The sequence below is a fragment of the Rhinolophus sinicus genome, linkage group LG03, assembly GCF_036562045.2.
Source record: "Rhinolophus sinicus isolate RSC01 linkage group LG03, ASM3656204v1, whole genome shotgun sequence".
Lineage (NCBI taxonomy): Eukaryota > Metazoa > Chordata > Mammalia > Chiroptera > Rhinolophidae > Rhinolophus > Rhinolophus sinicus.
The window spans coordinates 59,224,325-59,241,690 of NC_133753.1; the positions used below are offsets into that span (position 1 = coordinate 59,224,325).

A 17,366-nucleotide genomic window follows, 5' to 3' on the forward strand; every position below is an offset into this window, starting at 1 on the left:
TGGTATTTGAGCCAGGCCTTCAAGACTGCAGTGTACTTCTGTCACTTGGTAGAGGGTGAGGGGTGCAGGCAGCCCTGGCAGGGTGAACAAAGCAGGCACGCACAGCGCATGTGTGGGGAGTGAAAGATGGTGTGAGGTGACTGGGTAGGTGGAGTCAAGGCTGCAAAGTCAAGAGTGTGCAGGTTGCAAAGAGCATAAGGACTGGAACTGCCCTGGGCACCTTCCTATTTCTCTCTTGACTTTTGGAATATGTTTTAATTCTAGGTCTAAGGATTGAGACTAGAGAGCCTTCTAGAATACTGGACTGGAAAATATGAGAAACAATCAGGCTACATTTGGGTAGTGGTGGCTTCTTCTACCCCCCTTCTTGCCCTCCTCCTCCCTCTACAAAACAGCAAGCATGCATCTTTTTGTACTCATTTTGCAACAATAGTGCATAGAACGCCTAGACATGGGGAATTTCGGGTGCCACTCTGTACTAGTTTTCTATTCAAAAACAAAATGTCGTTACCTCATAGACATAAAATGTTAATGAGCCCAGCCTCTGTGTCCACTGGGAGCCACCCATGGGCCAGCTCTGCTGTGGAGGGCTCTGGAGATTGCTGAGTAGAATGTCAGAATTCAAATGACCTCAAAGCCCTATTGTAGCCAAATGGCCTTAACATGAATGGGGATGTGCACACTCAGGCTTGTGACCACAGAAAAAGGAGCTGGTCCACCTCCCTAGACGATTATATAGTCTTTACAAACCAGCTCTGTCATAGGCTTGTTTTCTCCTGAACCGAGGCTGTAGCTGCCACAGGAAAATAGGAAAATCTAATGTGAACGCTGTACCCTGCATGAGATATAATATCGAAAAAGCCACCACAATGGAAAATGACTGATTAATCCTGTTGACTCTGGTGAGCTGGTACTCAGATCTTAAAAGCCAAGACCACATGAATATATGGGTCAGACTAAACTAAGCAGAGTGACCAAACTATTTTGTGCATACAGAGACAGCCTAGATGCCCATGATAAATAGTCTCTTGGCCTTGACTTTTGACAAAGCACTTCCTTGTACATAGGGTTCATTCTAAACCTTTGTTACTGACCTAAGCACCCTATTCCTTCAGCCTTTAAAGGACCTTGTAGCAGGCACCCAGACTTGCAAGCTCACGGTCATAAACATTTTTCTGAACTCACATAAGCCCATCCCAGAAACACATTCATGCATTTCAGAAAGGGATATAAGAGATCGATGAACTGAATTTTGGCAAACTTAAGCTTCTTATACTTAAACTAGTTTCTCCAAAATCTCCAAAATCTGTCTCAAGTTTTTTCTCCTTTATAATCTATTATCTCATTATCGATCCCTGTCCCGTCCCCACCTCTCATCCACAATGTTTGTTACTTTCTATTTGCTCAATCTGTTCTCTCTTAAAAGTCACCCTCTTTTTCTCTTACCTAAACCCTATTCCTCTAGCTCTTGTGGCTCTGGCTTATTTTCCATATTACCTAGAACCCTTTCCCCAATAATCTCTAGATAACACAATAAATATTTATTTAGTACATATTTATTGGATGCCTGCTTTATGTCCGTATTATGTGCTATGAAGAGTATAAAGGTAGGTTTAGGGTCCCTGTCCTAAAGAGCTTACAATTTAAATAAGAAATTTGTGAAGTAGACAAGTATACCTATGAGGCTTGGTAAAATAAGTGCTAAGTCAAGGTCAAAACCCTGTGCTTTTGGAACCCTAAGCAAAATGGGTCAGACAAATGACTAGAGAGATGACAGCGGTCAAAGAAGTTGCATTTGAACTAAGCATGGGTGAATGTAAGTGATCCTTGATTTCTGATTGCTTCCAGCACTTGTTATATCTTGCACTATAGCATTTAATTAAACCCAATGTGACAGTCTTTTAAAAAATATGATTTGTTTCATGCCCAATTTTGTCAACCGTGGGTGGGTCTGGTCTACCTGGCAGAGAGTGAACTTCCTCAGAGCACACCCTATTATCTTTTCCTCTTGTATTCCCCAGGGACACAGCATGTGCTCAGTTATCCTTGGCTGGGTCCTGGACACATTACTGTCATGATGAGTATCAGTTGGTTACTTCGAACAATTTCAGGTTGAAGAACCAAAGACCTCCTTTAAAACAGGGCATGTTGTTTAGAATCATAATAGGCACTATAATGTATGTCAAAATACTGCTGTACTCTTTAAAGTTGTTGCACCACTAGAGTCTGCCTAATGCCCCCAGAAGACTCTCTGTAGAGGCCTCTTTAGACACATTGAGATCGTGGAACTTAAATTTAGCACCAAAGTAACCTGATATTGGTGGCTGCGTATCAACCTTATCCAGAGAGCAGCTAACTCTGCCCTAGTGTGATCAAAGAGGGAGGAGCCTTCAGGGTAAGTGGGCAAAGCCCACATGGGAAATATGGGCGGTCTCTGCTCCCTCCAATTCCAGGCTGAAGTGATACATTATCACAGAAGCATTTTTCTTTTTTCCATGAGCTTGATATTCAGTTGATGCTTGTTCTGTTACATGGAAAACTGTGCATGGCCTCAGGAAACTGGCTTCTTGACTGATGATTTTTCCTAGGAGTTATTATAGTCAATCATCCTGTTGGACAGAATGGATGAACCATTCATAGGCAATCCCAAACAGGAGGCAATCAGTGCTGCAGTCATCTCACGTCAGGGTGTCCGGACCACATTGGTCTCCAGCTGGGTGTACTATTCTCAGGTGCCTCCTCCTCGCCCGTGTCACCTCCCTCAGCCTTTAGAAGTCAGCAAAGCTAGATCTTGGTTTATCAGACATCAACATATGATGATTTCTCCTGCCTCTTCCCCTTGCACAATGGCACATAATTCAGGGCTGGCTCCTTGAATGTCTCCTAATTGCATTGCCTTCAAGATTTCAGCTATCCCTGTAATATGGCAATGCCTTTTGGATCAGGAAAACCTCACAGTCTAAGGACTTGATTTTCTGGACTGCTAGCTTGTGTTCAAGGATGTTCAGCTCTTAGGCATGGCACTAGGCAGTTTTAGGAAACGCTGATACAACTGTAGCAATTTTCCCCAATTTGTTCCTGACAAACAGCGCTCCTCAAAATTGAGTTGACTTCTTTTCTTTTGTTCAAAAATGCTGGTAAACACAATTAGCCTCATTAACCTCAGTTTCTGTTTCATAACTGAAAATTAGCCTACAATCACTGGTTTGCTGGGAAGCACAGTTGTAATTAGTCTTTGACTGATACGAAAAATCTGCCTCTTGTTTAATTTCTCTGACATCTCAGTGCATAGGAAAACATGTTTGAACTCTCCCACACTGGCACTGGGGACAGGGGTAAAAATAAATCAGAGATTTAAATCAAGGATCTCAAGCTGAGACATGAAAACCGATATTCTTGCACACGGAAATTGGAGACGAGGAAGCATTTGTCAGAGGCGATGATGAGAAGGTAGATTCTATGGAGTCTATTCCCAACACCACTTCTAACATGTCCAGAGAAGTTACTAGTATGCTGAGGAATCTGTCATCCATAGGCAAATTCAAAGGATCATTTGCAAAAATGATTGGGAAACAAGTATGTAGTTACTCCCTTGGCATATGTGAAGAATAGCTGTCCCAGCCCTTGTTGACCAGTGTTATAGTGCCCTTTTTGTGAGCGAGAAGTCACATTTCATGAGCAGCCTTGGCACTAGTTCCTTTTTCAGGCTAGTACCTGAAGACTAGGCTTCCAGGCCTTGTGATCAGACAGCTTCTATGAGTTTCATTGAGAAACTCTACGGGCATCATCCTCCAATGGCTGGTAGCCTGAAGAAGGTGTCCAGGCAGGAAGGATGGGGATGCTAATTCTCTTTCAATCAACAGACAATCTGCTGAGATAAAGGGAAAGTAGTGTGAAGTAGTTCAACCAGGTCTTTGGGTCTGAGTGATGTCTCGGAGATAGGCTGTGACAGGAGCCTATCCATCTGGAGCCCATCCATCTGAATTAGTCATCGAGGTGACAAATCAAGCCCACATACTGATGTGTGGCCTTCTGGGATGAAGATGAATATCTCAGGGCCCAGAAATCTGAGGCTAGAGATACATTGTGTGTGAGTATGTGGGATGGTTGGTGAATGGCAGGCCCTCAGGCTGAAGCATGGATGACTCCACATAGAGCTCATGGTATAGCAATGTTCTGAACTGGGAGGTGGGAGACCTATGTGTGGCAAATATCTTTTCCTCTATTAGCCTCAGTTTCCCCTTGGGGGAATGAGGAGTTTAGAGGTTACAGTCCTTACGACCCACCTCGCTCTGGTACTCTTTGAGTGGATATTAAGCAAAACCATAATTTCCAGCATTCACAAACAAGTACTGGACTTCCTAACATAGACATAATTTTCTTTGTCCTCTTTACCTGCTCCCCACACTATAGTGTTCTCTTAACTCCCAATAAAGGTTCTTAATTTCCGAGTTGTTTTTCTATAGACTTCGATGATGCCCCCTGGCAGGCACAGGCTCAAGGACTCTGAAACATCTTGCCAGTGTGGACTCTGGCTGGAGGGCTGTGAAATGGAGCCGAGCTGTTCTATCTCGGTGCCCAAACTGCAAATGAGAAATTTTATAATTCAAATTGAAGTTCTCCTGTGTCACTCCTTGCACCTCTTATCAAGCCCCATAACAGTGAAATGAAATAGTCACTAAAATCAGGAAATAATCCAGGGCAGTAAAGTAGGTTTTAATAGGAGCCTAAGGCATCAGATGCAAATAAAGTAATAAGAGAGGAAATTAATATTATTCTATGCTCGTTGGAGAAAGTGGTGTGTGACACTCGACTGAGTGGCAATATCTTTGGAGCATCTCCCTTACTCTCTTCAGCACTGCTTATGCAACAGGCTCTGTCTTTGCCATAATCTGGTTGGAACTGGTCATGGGCTTGGGCAAGATAACTGGATCTAATTACTGGGAGTTCCCTGATAGACGTGTCTGAATTGAGAATTGTTTGAAGAATTCCCAGGAATGTACCATTTAGGAACCACTGTATTCCAAAGAGTGACACTGAGACTCTGAACTGCAGAGATACGATATGTTTTTGCCTCGCTGTCTCCCACCTTATTTCACCTTCTCTGGCCTCATAGCAATATGCTTTCTCCATTTCATGTTCTGTTCATTTCAAACAAGCATCACATATCCCATAGAAAGAAGAAGGACATTGGGGGTGGTTATTTTGACAAGACACTCAGCAATAGGTACCTCCCTCTTCCTCTGGCATTCATTTTTTGCATGGTTTTTTTTTGAGTAATTAAACACAGAAAGGTCACTGAGCATCCTGGCAATTACAGGAAGTGGGAGGAGGGAACATAAAGCAAGCAAACAATCAATGTGAAGACGTCAACACAGTGTTTTTGTTTTTCTTCCAGTTTCTCTAGAAGGCATTAGTTATTTATTGATTATTCATATGCCACCTACTTCCCCAAAGATTTTTTTGAGGCAGGCCAATGTGATATCATCTCAGTAATACCTGGAGTTTCCTAAATTTAATTTCTTGGCAAAACAACAACAAGCCAGTACAAAAATCTGATTTGAGTACTTCTAAGTTCCAGTGAAACAAAAAAAAGTGTCTCAGTGAAAACATGGGTCTTCACTTATTCCAGTTCTCTGTTCCACCATCTAGTCATGCTATCTTCATTTCAAGAAAGTGTTTGCTTCCTTGTCTTGCTCAGATGTATGTGTTAAAACAGGTGCAATAACAAGATTTGACTCTTTCTGATTCTTGCACCTTCTTGGCCCAGCCAGTGAAGAGGGCAAACTGTATTCCACATCCCCAGCATCTAAGAGGCCTTGTGTCAGAGTGAACACTCTTTCAATAGCACTACTTGTCTAGAGGATAGCCACCCCTCCGGATCACTTCTCAGAGTTGATGTCATAATAGTGGTGATTTTGAAATTCTGAGCCCTTTTCATTAAACTGGGTAGTTGCCATTCTGTGACCATATTTAGGCTTTCTCACTTCATGGTTTCATTCATGCTATGCCTCTGGCCTGAAATCCTCCCCATTTGCACTGCCTGTCGTAATCCTCAGTCATCCTCATTCTTCATGGCTTTGTGGAAAGATTACTACCTCATGAAACCTTTGGTATCAGTTATCAATTGTCACAGTAAAGCTGAGTAACAAATAACCAATGTAGTGGCATACTATTGTAGATATTTATTTGTTCTCACAGGTCCACAGTTCAGCTACATGGTTCTTATGGTCTCAGTTGGGTTCACTCATGTATCTGCAGGCAGCTATGTGATGGCCTAAAGATTTGCTGACCTTGGCTCTGCTGTCTTACATGTAAGAGAATTGGCTGGCTGTGAGGTGACTTAGGATAGCCTTAGCTGAAACAACTGTGCTTTCCTCCACATGATTTCTCAGCCTTCAGCAGGTTAGCTTGAGCTTGGTCTACTGGTGATGACAAGGTTCTGAAACAAAAAGAGGAAATGTGCAAGGCCCCTTGAGTCTTAGGTTAGAAGTGGTACAGCATCACTTCTGCTGCTTCCTATTGGCCAAAGCAAGCTATAGACCAACTCAGTTTCAAGGTGTGGGAATCTAGACTCTTCCATTTATGAAAAGAACTGCAACATCACATTGCAATGAGTATGGATAGGGAGAATGAAGAACTTGAGGACTTTTTGCAGTCAATCTACCACAACTTTTCTGATTGCCTGGTTTATAGTGGATTTTGATTGCAGTTTATTTTTACTGGTTTAATACATGTAGTATTATTTGGGTACTTGCTTCATCTTCTTTGTGAGTCCCTTAGAGTCAGGGGCCCTGTCTCATTCATTCTTTGGGCCTCAAGCTGCTTAATTCAGTGAAGCATTAGGCATATTTAAGAATAGAAACAGTCTACAAATAAAGGCGAGATAGAAAACACATGCCCACAGAATTTTAAATCTGGGGTAACTTTAAACTTTTACTCCATCATCCTGTCTTATAGTAGTAGGTAAGCTGCTCTAAACAGAAAGCCAAATTCAAAAATTGTCTCAAAATACAGACTCCCACCCCCCAAGTCAGTTCCCGTTGCAAAATTTGCACCACCCATGCACTTTAACACTCTTGCTTTTTCTAATTTCTTAGCAGACAAAGAAAAGCCATTTTCCAAACATTTTCATCTTAGCCTTCACTGTCTGCCTTCCTCTTGTCACTATGATTCAACTACACACTTCATTGGTGACAATGACATCTGCTTAGCATTCCAAGCTGGGAACAGTGCCTGAAGAACAGTGCTTTGCACAAAGTAGGTGTTCAGTAACTATGTGTTTAACATATAGATGCAGGAAATTCCTTCCACCTTGGGGTCTCGAGGTCCCATCTCATGGAGGATTTTCTGTAAGAACTACTATATGACCCTGTAGGGAATTCTGGTTTCTCTGATGTCTTTTTTGTCTTCCTTCCTGAAACATGGCTTCCAAAGGAGTTGGTCCACCTCACACCTTCAGAGTACAGTGAATCCCCATCCGCTTGGTGTCTTCCGTCCAGCCTTTTGGCCAGAGCTGTATTTTAGGAAGATAAAGCCAATCCATAGATGGGGGGTGTGGACTCAGCTCTGAAGAGAAAGAGAAGGTTGAGCTCTATATTGACTCATTCATCTTGAAGGCTCTTCACTCTGCAGAATGGAATTCAATTAATATTTCAGATTTTTAATGAAATTTGTTCTCACCATGACTTTTCCTGTCAGCATTTATTTGAGTTTTAGGTTTGTATTAAAGGAGGTCTTTTGTAATCAGCATATGCCCTCATAGTTTTCCTGGTTTGGTTTAATTCCCTAGTCAGATTGCTAAAAGAGTCTTCCTAATCTTTCATTCGGAACATTTTTTTAAAGCATTATTTAATCTATAATTCTATGCCTTTTATTGTTGGTTGTAGGTTAGTATGTTTTTAACCTCAGTTTACAACAGTGTATCTTTCAGATTCTCCCTGAATCATTTTCTTTGAATCAGTCCCTGTGATGGTTCCTTTTACATGTCAACATAACTGGACCATAGGATGCCCAGATATTCGGGCGCTGTAATAAAGGTTAATTCTGGGTGTCTGTGAGAGGGTTTCCAGATGAGATTAGTATTTGAATCTGTAGACTGAGCAAAGCAGATTGTGTTCCTCACTGCCAGGGGGTATCATCCAATCTGTTGAGGACCTGAATAGAACAAAAAAATCGAAGAAGGGAGAATACACTCTCTTTCTCCGTCTGACTGTTTGAGCTGACACATTGGTCTTTTGCCCTCAGACTGGGACGTCCACCATTGGTGCTTCTGGTTCTCAGGCCTTTGCACTCAGATTGGAATTTACACCCTGGCTTTCCTGTGTCTTCAGCTTGCAGACAGCAGACTGTGGGGCTTCCCAGCCTTCATAACTGTCGGAGCCAATTCCTTATAATAAATCTCTTTATATGCATCCAACTGGTTCTGTTTTTCTGGAGAACTCTGATTAATACAGTCCCTTATGGTGATATGACTATGGCTTTGTGACTTTAGGACAACCTGTCTGTTCCCTTCTGGTATTTCTCTTCAACTGCCAGCATTTCTCCATCAATAGGGGTCAACAGAAGTAATTAAATTGCTAGTGCTGCCTGTCTTTTTACCTTTCAGAATGGTCTATTATTCTCTATGACTTTCCAAGATTCTATCTTCCTTGAATTCAAGTCTTCCTTGAAACTTAGTCTTTCCTATCAAAATGGACAGGTTCCACTTTGCCTTTTTTTTTTTTTTTTTTAACTTTTATTTATTTTAAGTGTGCTTTTCTAGGACCCATCAGCTCTAAGTCAAGTAGTTGTTTCAAGCTAGTTGTGGAGGGCACAGCTCACAGTGGCCCACGTGGGGATCAAACTGGCAATCTTGCTGTAAGAACACCGCTCTCTAACCAACTGAGCTAATCAGCCATCCCCCACTTTACCTTTTAAAAACAGATAGAAAAAAAAAATCCCCCCTCTCCAAAATCATTTATTTTCTCTTCTATAGTCAGGGTCTATTTCAAATTTTATATCATACTCTCTTAAGACTGGATAGAAAGGATTACGACACCTACAACTTTGAGTGATAAATTCCTGGCTAAAATCTTTGTCGTTTGTTTCAAAAAATTTTTAATGAAATATAAAAAGTAGCCTTAAAGTAACTTTTTACTCAACAATTATTTATTCCTGATACTCTCCCAGAGATTTCACCTAATAATACAGACCTCTCCATTTGTCTTTATTTGCTTTCATCCTTTGAGAGAAACCTTTATTCTTCAGGTAGTTGAAACAATTATTTAGCAATTGCTAGTGACTGGCGCTTGCGTTAGGTACTAAGGAGCCAAAGATAAATGCCCTCAGGCTGTGCAAGGAACATGGTGTGTCTTCCCGCCAGTCAGATCAGACGCCTGAGGTCCCTACTAGGAATGCTGGGTGAGCCTTTCCCGCTTTCATCTTGCTCCCTCTGATTCCAGAATGACGCTTTGAGCACTGGATGTTAGTTACTGAATAAGATATTGAATAGGTTTCTTTCTTGTCATTAGGATGCAACTTTAAAGGGAAATATCTTTATATTCTTTTCTCTGCCATTTTTAAATACTAGACTGTGATTGTTCCAAACTGTACGTTTTTTCCCATTCCGGGTAGTAGAATCTTTATATCAACCATGTATGCACCCTTATTTTTTCTGGCTGTGCTTTTTTCCCTCATAAAATTTATATTTGTGTCTCCCATCCACCAGCCTTTCCCACAAACTCCTCAGGCAAAGAATTTATTTCAATTTTCTGTAATTTCGCTTTGTAACACCAATAAATAATCCACCTATCTCTATGAGGACACACTGACCTTTTGTTTCTTGTCAACTTGACAGTTTTATTTCTTGTCTTTAGTTTTTACATATTTTTGCTTCAGTTCTCTCATCTGGGTTCTTTTTGCCCAGTTTTATATGCTGGCTACCAAATTTTGGCTTCTCAGACCTTCACCATCCCCTTCTTTTCATTTGCAGAGGTTCTTCCACCCCCGGGCTCTTGTTGTTGCTTCTGGTGCCTGTCTTTCTCACAAGGGGTCTGCTGTCTGCTTAGCTGATTGGGTTCCAGCTTCTCTTGAACTCAGTTCACTTACCTCTCTGCCCTTACCTTCCCCCTGCTCTTGCCTGTGCTCCCTGAATTACTCTCTCACCTGACCATGCAAAACAAGATATCCAGAGATTGGAAAGCCTCCTTACCCACCCCATCCCATCATCAGTCCCCATCGCCCACTCACTGCATTGCATTCATCCACTGACTCATGGAACAGTACAAGTTCACAAGAGGTTGATTTTGTTAGACAATGCAGTGAGAAATATTGGCGATGCCTTACAGCATCTCCCAGGCACAGTGTCCCCTCTCCATTCCCTGTTCTTTACCTCTCCTTTATTGGCTACTGGGAACCTATTGTCCTATGCAAAGAGATTTGTTTAATATTTTATTTTGACAGTCCCAAACTTATAGAAAATTTGAAGCAACAGTAGAAAAATCTCCATCTACTCTTAGCCCAGAGCCCCATTCATGTTTTGTTAAATGTCTCAGCAACATCCCTTATATCCGAGGTCACCCATTAAGACTGTTCTCAGTCTAAGTTTCCAACCTGGAATGGTCTTTAGTCGTCCCTAACCTCCATGAGCTTGACGTTTTTGAAGAATTGCAGACCAGTCATTTTGTGGAATGTTCCTGTATTTGGGTTTTGCAGTGTTTCCCCAATTATATATATTTTTGCATGTAGTACTGCAGATGCTGTAGTTCACTCCAGTGCATCCTATCCAGTGGCACATAACATGTTTGCCCTGTTAATTTTGATCACTTGATTGAGATGGTGTCTGCCAAGCTTCTCCACTGTACAATAACTTCTTTTCCCTTGGTAACTAATAAATATATTGTGGGATGATATTTTGAGACTATATAAAATCATATTCCTTATCCAATTTTTGCCCACAAGTTTTAGCATCCTTTGCTATGTTTCTTTGCCTAAATTAATTATTACTGTGATGGAAATGGTAGTTTTCCTTTACATTTATTAGTTGATTTCTGATCCTAAGAAAAGATGGGGGGGCGGGGGATATCACTGTGTGAGGGATATAAATGATAAATGTCTAACTATTATATTGTTTTGTACACCTGAAACTAACAAAAAAAAAAGAAAGTGCTTTCTCTCTGAATGCATTAATTAGTCCATTCATTTATTTATCAGTGTGGACTCATAGCTTCCTATTTTATTCAACATGTTGTAATATATTCTCATTCATTTTGATGCTCAAATTGTCCCAGTTTGGCCAGTGGGAACTCCTACATATATGAACTTTTGACATGTCTTCCTTGTTCTTTGATTATTTCCTTACTTTCTATCACAGAAAAAGACATTCCAGACTTACCTTGTTCTTTGCCTGACCCAGACCTAGGGAATCAGTCATTTATATGTATTTATATATATATTTATATATGTATATATGTGTGTGTGCACATATATGTATATATGCATACAGTGTTTATATATATGTGCATATATGTATATACACACACATATACACAGATATATCCTACATTTAATCTCTACCTTTCTAACTATATTGAAAACCATGAGTGCTCGCTGATACTTCCAATACCCATCTAACACCACAGGGTTTATTCCAGCTTCCCCCTTTCCATATTTGTTCTTCCCTCCCCTGACAGTGACAAACCTGGTTCCCAATATCTCCATCTCCCTGAATGTAACCACCCTCGTGACCTCACCTGGCTGCTGTCCTCCTTGTACATCCAACCCCTGCGTGGACCAGCCTCCTTCAGATCACCTATATATTTGGGTTTACTTTAATGGCTTTTTGGTAAAGGAAGGAAAAAAACCCAGTAAATATTTTTTAAAGAAGGGAAGAAGAGCAAAAGAACAATCTTAAGAGGTTTATCCAAACTGCATTTGTTACTTCCATCTCTCTTTGAACTTAGACAATTGCTTCTTTACCATTTATGAAATTATGCTAAATAATTAAAAAATATAGCTTTGGCTATTTTGCTCTAATATTTTTATTCTGTTGACAGCATGTGCTGTTTCTACAAATACTCAGTACTCAATTGTCTTTGAGAATAGATAGGAATATGAGTGCCATGAAGAGAATAATGTCTGTTTTGATCAAAATGGATTATCAGGCTGTACAAACAAACATCCCCCAAATCTCAGTGGCTTATCACAATGAAAGCTTAGTTCTTATTCACACTACATGCCCAAAACAGATAAAAAGACAGGGATTTCAGAGACCTAGATTTATAGAGGTTTCATTTCTAACTGTGTTCCCCAGATTTCCACAGTTGTAGGAAAAGACTGACTAATTGTACATGTTTCTACCAGGTGAACCGCATCATTTCTCCTCACTTTTCACTGGTGAAAGTAAATCACATGACCATATTTTCCAGGAGGTGGAGAAGCACCTACCATGTACTTAAAAGAGGAAAGTATGACATAGTCAGAGAAGAGCACCGATGACTCCCATAGTGTCCTTTGATGAGGGACATCAAGGCCAATCCTCTGACTCGGGCTCTGCCTTTTTCTACCAGTCTGAGATCTTATATTGTTTCTTTTCTTCATCTGCAAGGCAGGAAAAATGTAGCTTATGTGATTATGGGAAAAAAAAAGGTGGCTCGGTTAGAGCGTGAGCTGTGGGCAACAGGGTTGCCCATTTGATTCCCACAATTGCCAGCAGGCTGTGCTCTCTGCAACTAGAATGAAGACAATGAGCTACTACTGAGCTCCCGGGCTACCGCCGGATGGCTCAATTGGTTAGAGCGCGTGCTGTCAACCACAGGGTTGCCGGTTCGACTCCCGCAAGGGATGGTGGGCTGTGCCCCCTGCAACTAAGATGGAGCAATGGCAACTGGACTTGGACCTGAGCTGCGCCCTCCACAACTAAGATTGAAAGGACAACAATTTGACCTGGAGCTGATGGGTCCTCAGAAAAACACATTGTTCCCCAATAAGGTCCTGGAAATACACACTGTTCCCCAATAAAGTCTTGTTCACCTTCCTCAATAAAATCTTAAAAAAAAAAAATACTGAAAGTCCTTTACAAAATGTAAATACAATAAGAAACATCCTAACTACCAAACTACCATTTCTGATACTAAGGTCCCCAAATGGCAGATAATCTTCCTGGGAGCTGTGCAACCTGATAGATTCCATATTCCAGGTGGTGAGGAGGACAGTCTTTTTTTTTTTCTGATTATAAAGGTAATAGGTGCTCATTTGCCCAATCCAAAAAAAACACACATATAAATAAGAACATACAAAAATCCATTATATCAAAACAGAACAATGTTTACGTTTTGATATTCATCATTCCAGTTTTTTCTATGTATGCAGTTTAAGCAGTTGAAATTATGCACAATATTTTTGTATTTATTTTCAAAATTTGAATGTATTTGTAATATTTTTCTAACTTTAAATATTTTCTTAAACTTAAACTTTAAATATTTTCTCATATAATTACAATTTTTTATATATTGCTTTTCAAAGCCATATAATACTTCATAATTAATTAAACATTTATCCATCATTTGGGATTTAGGTTGTTTTCACATACATGATATTCCTAGTTACTTAACTCTGCTGAAGATGAGAGAAGAACTCCTTGCTTCCACACTGTACCAGTCCTGGGCCTCAGATTCATTCCTTAGCCTCTGCTCTGCTCCATGTCACAGGTCCCAGGGTTAGTCAGCTGCTGGTTGAATTCACCTAGTGGAAGGCACTAGCAGAAGATTGTAGCACAGAGGGATGGAAGATGCTCAGCTGTTTCTCGCCTTCCACTCTGCCTCGGATGGTTTCTCTGGCAGCATCCATGCCATGTATTGGCTCCAGCTCTCACCAGACACAAACCTCCACAAGACCCAACCCCTTGCCTCAAGTAACACTCCCTCCTTTCTTTGTCTCTCTTGCCTAAATTAAGATAGTGGCTTCCTGCTGTTGCTAATCTCTGGGTTATCTCATCATCTCCTGATTGGTGCTCAGCTGTTCCATCATTTGGGTTACCAATTACCTATGTTAAATTCTCTCTGTTGGAAATTCTTGAAGAGGTTTAGGTTCTCCTGGCTAGACTCCCATTTATTCACACATTAGGCCAGTACAGTCTATCACATTTTCTTTCTCCCCAACCCTGACTTGGCCTTATCAAGTATAGTTAGTTCAAGAAACAGAAACCCATTAAAACTAGTAGTTCAAACAGACAAAAAAGAGGCAGCCGTTGGAAGGATAAATAAGCAGCACATATTACCCATAGGCAAGAAGTACAGCTGGGAATCGTGAGGGAGTGAAATTCAAAACTGCCTCCCTTCATGCCCCCGCTGTCTGCAGAACAGTCTAAACACGAGAGAAAGTGGTACCCACAGCCCCAGTTCTACACAACTTCTCGAACTCAGTGGCCCACGTGGACTAAGTAGATCTCCGGCTCTCTATTTCTTATCAACCCTCACTTGTCTTGGGTGTCTAAAAGTCATGCAATCAGCTGTTAACAGGAGTAGGGTGTGGACAGGATCATGTGCTCCACTGCTGTACTCAGCTGTAGGGGGTGGGGCAGATTCTCTGAGAAAGGCCATGGGAATAGCCAGCACCTTGACTGGCATGTCTACCTCTAGCCTGTTATTTAATGATGCTAAAAGGTATATGGACTTTCTGATTCTGGAAATGTGGCATATTAGTGCTACAGAGAGACCTCTCCTAATACAGGAGACATACAACTGTGGCATAAAATTATAAGACAACAACAACATCCTTTTAGTTCATGGCTGAGCAGGCAAGTTAAGAAAACCATTGGGGCCTGCAATGAAGAAAACTTTCCTCTATCAACGGGAGGAGTGAGGGAAATTGATCAAGGGATGGATACCAAGTATTGGCACTGCTGATGTTTTATTAGATAAGCTTGGTAGTGAGCATAGTGCATTCATTTTATTATTTAAAGTAAATTAAATATGCTTTCATATATGCTATATTAAGTAAAATACATACAATTAATTTAATATGTATAAACTGGACATATGTCTAAATCCCAGTTCAAAATTTGCCAAAGCTTAATTTTGAAAAAATATTTAAAAATGTGTTTCCCTGCTCTATTTCTGTTATTGTTACTACAGAAAACCATGCACAGCTGCAAATCGCCAGGTTTTTCTACTCTAATATGAACACTCTTTGTAGAATGATTGCTATAAAAATGCTTCCTTCTTCTGACTATGGTGGTAAGGGGTTACTAAAAATTTTTTTAATCTTTTTGATGAAAAGAAAGTCATCTGTGATACTTTTTTAGGACTTAAAGGTTTTGATTCCATGGCCATTTCCTGTGTTACAACATCAAGCATCCCACCTGGTCACACAGCTGTGGATGAAAATTGTTCATTTCCCATCTCACTGGGGTTTTGTTGTTTGATATTTAATTCCTACTCCAAGTGAACTCTCTAGGCAAGATGTGTCCATGGGTCCTTGGTCTTTCCATGAGTCACCCCCTGTTGGTTTCTATTCTCCCTTTGTCTATAACGTCTGACAATTAAGTTCACAAACTCCTAGAAAAAGTGCTACATACCTCATTGCTGAATTTCATTATGGTCACCTTCGAAGTACTCCCCTTGGGAAGCTATGCACTGACACCAGTGCCTAGCCCACCCTGCAAAGCAGTTTTGGAACTCTTTTTCTGGAATGGCCATCAGAGCTGTCGTCGTATTATCCTTGATGTCCTGAATGTCATCCAATGTCTTCCTTTCAACATTTCCTTTATCTGTGGGTCAAGAAAGAAGGCACTGGGGACCAAATCAGGTAAATAGCAAGGGTGTAATGCCAGGACTCTGGTCCCACTCCTCTCACAAGAATGCAGGCTATGATGAGGGCAAAAAAGAACAACAACAGAACCATAGATAGGGGAGTCATACCACTATATTCTCGTCTGGTTGAGACACAAAAGCAAACATCCGCCGGCACCCCAATGAGGGGTCTTCCTGCACCCCAGTCTCACTGGCGGCTGAGCGAGACAGTGGAAGTAGGATCAACATGATCAGCAACCCGCTGACTGCTTCTCGGCCCATCAACCAACTCAACCCCCTAGCGTAGCCACGGCAGTTAAATCAGTGGCTAATGGCAAACCAGTAACAGCTGATGGCCACCCAGCCACGGCAGATGGCCATCTGATTACAGCTGACGGCTATCTAATAACCAAGCCAGCACATTTCCACATGAGGCTGAGAGCCTGGAAACTGCGCTCTGGGACTCTGTCCCCACAGAGGGTGTTCCAATACAGTTGTTTGTTTACTGGCTAAAAACTCCCTCACAGACAGTGCAGTGTGAGCTGGTGCACTGTCATGATATAAGAGCCATGAATGGTTGGCAAAAAGTTCAGGTTGTCTAACTTTTTCATGCAGCCTTATCATCACTTCCAAATAGTAAACTTGGGTTGTCCAGTTGGTACAAATTGATAATAATATCAAAAAAGTTTAGCAACATCATTGCAACAAGTTCACAAACTTAATTGTCAGACCTCATCTCGTGTAGTCTAAACGTCTGTCCTCTAGCCTACAAAGTCCTCCAGCCTCCTATTCAGTCTTCTTCTAGTATTTTCGGGAGGAAATAATTGGAATAGTAACAGAGGCTCTGCTTTGATACTAATTTGCCAGGACACTAGGTTCCTCATTTTAAGTGTTTATTTATTTTTTTAAACTCTCACATGACTCATATCTGCACTTCTGTTTATATTAGCCACACTAGGAAGTCAAGTCAGGTTCTGTTGTCAGTCAGGGTCACTGACTCTCCAGTTTGGGTGGCCAACTGTCCCTCAAATCATGGCATCTTTCTGTGTCCCTGGGAACAGCCTTCCCCTCTTGCCACTTGTTTTCATGTGGCATTTGTAGTGGTGTGCTGGAGGGAATCATAATAGCTAGTGAAAGCTGGTTGTTAAATATTCAGGCATGTTACCTTATAAGTCAGTTGTTAAACCATTGGTAGCTTGAAATCATATGGTGGGAGTAGTTATACCATGGAAATTAGTAAATCCTGTAAATTCTGGCTTCCCCTGACCCCCAGAAAGTCAGTTTACCTGCATACCACTACATTTGGGTAACTAGAATGAAAATGATGAAAATTTAAAAATACTTTTGTTAAAATGGATAAGCAGGAAATTTTTATGATTGAGAACACCTAGGAAATAGTCTTTAAAAAGTTTCCATCAAAAAGTGACCCAAATAGGTAAACAAAGATTTTCTAAAGGAAACAAAAAATACTAAACATAAAAGAAAATAATTGATAAACTGGACTTTATCAAATTTAAAACTTCTTATTTAAAAATACACTTAAGAAAATGAAAAGGTAACCTACAGACAAGAGACCATTCACAATATGGCAAAGAA

The 17,366-nt window shown here is 40.9% G+C and overlaps 1 long non-coding RNA gene across 1 annotated transcript; it reads right to left on the reverse strand.

The window, feature by feature from the left end:
• Positions 1-4,898: 4,898 nt before the first annotated feature.
• LOC141570590 (uncharacterized) lies at positions 4,899-15,549 on the reverse strand. The gene is made up of 4 exons (XR_012494757.1): positions 13,593-15,549; positions 12,427-12,579; positions 11,733-11,817; positions 4,899-7,629 (listed from the first exon to the last, which is right to left on the reverse strand). It is a non-coding gene; the product is annotated as an uncharacterized LOC141570590 (long non-coding RNA).
• Between the last annotated feature and the right edge of the window lie 1,817 nt (positions 15,550-17,366).